Here is a 3,901-nt window from a genome sequence, read left to right as displayed (position 1 = left end):
CTCTTCCTTTCATGAATACTTTCTCTGTAGCATGCAGTGCTGTTTGATGGCATTTTACCCACAGTAGAACTTCTTTCAAAATTGGAGTTAATCCTCTTAAATGCTGCCACTGCAGCAACTAAGTGTATGTAATATTCTAAATCCTTTTGTTATTTCAACAATCTTCACAGCATCTTCACCAGGAGTAATTTCCATCTCAAAAACCATTTTTTTTGCTCATCCATAAGAAGCAACTCCTCATCCATTTAAGTTTCATCATGAGATTGCAGCAATTCAGTCAAATCTGCAGCCTACTTTTCTAATTCTAGTTCACTTGCTGTTTCTACCACATCTGCAGTTATTTCTTCTGCTGAAATTTTGAACCCCTTCAAGTCATCCATGTGCATTAGAATCACTTTCTTCCAAACTCCTGTTCATATTGATTTTTTGACCCCTTCCCGTGAATCACAAATGTTCTTCATGGCGTCTAGAAGGGTGAATCCTTTTCATGTTTCCAACTGACTTTGCCCAGATCCATCAGAGGAATCACTCACTATCTATGGCAGCTATAGCCTTATGAAATGTATTTCTTAACAAGAACTGAAATTCTAAATTACTCCTGATCCATGGGCTGCAGAATGGATGTTATGTTTGCAGGCATGAAAACAACATGAATCTCCTTGTCCATCTCCATCAGAGCTTTTGGGTGACTACCAGGTGTATTGTCAATGAGCAGTAATATTTTTGAAAGGGAATCCTTTTTTTTTTTTTTCTAACAATAGGTCTCAACAGTTGGCTTAAAATATTCAGTAAGCCATGTTGTAAACAGATGTTGTCATCCAGGCATTGTTGTTGCATTCAGAGCACAGGCAGAGTAGATTTAGCATAATACTTAAGGGTCCTAGGATTTTCAGAATGGTAAATGAGCACTGGCTACGATTTTAAGTCTTGGGCTGCACTAGCTTCTAACAAGAAAATCAGACTGTCCTTTGAAGCTTTGAAGCCAGGCATTGACTCCTCTCTAGCAATGAAAGTCCCAGATGGCATCTTCCAATATAAACCTGTTTTATTAACATTGAAAGTCTGTTTGTTTAGCGTAGCCACTTTCATTCATTATCTTAGATCTTCTAGATAACCCACTGCAGCTTCTACATCAGCACTTGCTGCTTCACCTTGTACTTTTATGTTATGGAGGTGGCTTCTTTCCTTCAACCTTATGAAGCAAAATTAGCTTCAAACTACTTCTGCAGCTTCCTCACCTCTCCCAGCCTTCATGGAATTGAAGAGTTAGGGCCTTGCTCTGGACTAGGTTTTGGCTTAAGGGAATGTTGTGGCTGGTTTGATCTTCTATCCAGACCACTAAAACTTTCTGCATATCAGCAATAAGGCTGTTTCACTTTCTTCTCATTTGTATTTCACTGGAGTAGCAGTTTTAATTTCCTTCAAGAACTTTTCCTTTGCATCCACAACTTGGCTAACTGATACAAGTGGCCTAACTTTCAGCCTATCTCGACTTTTGTTTTTGTGACTATTCCACAACTGAGATATTTTAATGTAAATATTATAAAATACATACAGTAAAAAATACAGAATGATAATACGTGATATAAGATGGAAAGTAAAAATCCTCCTCCCCACCCTCCAGTCTTCCAGTGGCACAACTGTAAACACAACAGTTTCTTTAAAATACTGAAATTTAAAGAGTGGATATATGTATATGTATAACTGATTCACTTTGCTGCACACCTGAAACCAACACAACATTGTAAATCAACTAGACTTCAATAAAAATTTTTTTTAAAAAGAAAAAAAATACTGAAATTTATAAATATTCTAACAAGTCACAAGGCTATGTTTCTTTGGTATTGGTTTGTTTTACATAGTGTTGAGATACATTTAAAATATTAAGCATCACTACTGTTAGAGTAGGAGTGAAACTTAATTTTATAATAAAATACAGTTAACCCTGGGTTACCAAAAGCCCATTTTCTTCACATTTTATATTCTTCCTCATTAAAATAATATTGCTCAGTTAGGTTTTTATTAGTAAGAACCTGCTGTATAAAAAAATAAATAAAATAAAATTCAAAAAAATAGTAAAATTATACGTTTAGACAGAAAAAATTATAATATTGCTCAAAGCATATACTACCCGTATTGATCACCAAAATTTTATTGTCTTATCTTACAAGTGTAGCACATATATAATTAAGCAGTTGGTAAACCTGTAGAGATGGAGCACAAATAAGGCCCACAAGGTACTGCTGTGTAATGTATCTACCAACAGGTTGTCTAGGGCAGTTGTTACATTTGACTGCAAGAAGAAAATTAACTGGTTTCTGTTCATTGCTGTGATTAAACAAAGAATGGGTTCCTTTCTTTCAGTTTCAGAGACTAGAGATTCTGAATGCTTTTTATTTGCAGTAGGTGACTGAATAAGTTTCTAAGAACATGGTACTGCTGCCCCTTAAATTAGAAATTTGGCAAAACTCAAAATTATATCACCCAGTAATAAACTACTAAGAAGGATCAGGCAAGAAGCAACTAGCCGAATACAAAAGGCTAAATAGGCCTTTCTTCGAGATGCTACTTCTACATTTACCTAAACTATGTAAAGAGATATGAAGAGGCCAGTGGCTGTCAGTAGAATACAATATGCTACTTTTATCTAGTCTTTGATGTGTGATCTTTTTCTAAGCACGTATGACCCTGTTTGAACACCAGCCATGTGTATTGCCACGTACCCCAAGGTAGAAATTATTCCTTCTCGGTTGGCATTTAATAAACCAACCCTTGTGCCACTGCCATCAGTGCCATATAAAATTAACTGTTTCAGTGGGGTAAAATCAACGGCTAGCTGGTATAATACAGTAATGCTGATGGCCACAATCCAGGATTTATTTAGGGAAGAAATAATCAATAACATTAATATTATCAATTTCACAACTATTAAGGTAAAGAAAAAGTTCCAGTGAACTCCATACTCAGTTAAATGTTCCTGATAGCCTATGGATTTTATAATGACTAATCGTCCCGTTCCTAGGAAGAGTAATGGCCAGAGTACAATGACTTTGTAAGATAACAAAGTCTGGACCCTTTTGTATATTTTCTCCTAACCTTTGGACAAACCATTGCAGTCCCTAAAATAAAACCTCCTACTCCAAAATCCATTGTTCCTATCCCACAGAGCTCGGTTTTGGCAAATCTTCTGGAAAAAAGTGGGAAGTCCACAGCCAAAATGGCAACAGCAGTAAATGCACTGCTAATTACACAGAAACAGAGATGGCTGGGACTGACTTCCAAGAATTTTTCAAGGATTTTCTGGACAGACATTCTGGCATAGCAAGTTCTCCCGCAGTATATTTCATAAAGCAGCCCTGCCCCCAAGATAATTACAACAAGGTCATCAAGGAGGACAAATGAAGAAAAAATGGTCAAAGTGGTCACGAGAGGAACTATTAGGAAAGCAAAGTGAATGAAGAATAGAGTTCTCCAGGTATATGAAGAAGAACATAAATGCTGTGAGAGAATGATCAGGAGCCCTCTACACAGGGTACAGAGTAGAGGACAGAAGACACTTTTTCTTCTTCCTCATGTGCTTCTGGTGGTCTCGGTGCCCCACTGTAGAGAGCCATGTAAGCTTCTGCCTTCCAAGCAGTGCTTCTGGCTGATGCAGCTATTGACATGCCTTCCTCACCAAGATTAATGAGTACTAGCTTTGGATTTAAAGTGAGAGATGTGTGACTCTTGCTTTCACTTGAATATTTAGAATCATTTGTAGGGTTATTAATTGGCCTAATTTCAATATTGTGTCCCAGGGAATAGGGAGGCCTGAGGAGAAGGAGAGAGACAGGGGAACTGCCTGTTGGTGGAGCAATCAGAACACACACAACATTTGTTGATTGTTTGCCATTTTATATAG

The 3,901-nt window shown here is 37.1% G+C and overlaps 1 pseudogene; it reads right to left on the bottom strand.

The window, feature by feature from the left end:
- Positions 1 to 2,140: 2,140 nt before the first annotated feature.
- Positions 2,141 to 3,537, bottom strand: LOC132486795 (phosphatidylinositol-glycan biosynthesis class W protein-like; annotated as a pseudogene).
- Positions 3,538 to 3,901: the final 364 nt, after the last annotated feature.

Source organism: Mesoplodon densirostris, chromosome 3, assembly GCF_025265405.1.
Source record: "Mesoplodon densirostris isolate mMesDen1 chromosome 3, mMesDen1 primary haplotype, whole genome shotgun sequence".
NCBI classification, from domain to species: domain Eukaryota; kingdom Metazoa; phylum Chordata; class Mammalia; order Artiodactyla; family Ziphiidae; genus Mesoplodon; species Mesoplodon densirostris.
Note: the sequence above shows the minus strand (reverse complement) of the source record. Positions and strands in the feature narration are given on the sequence as shown.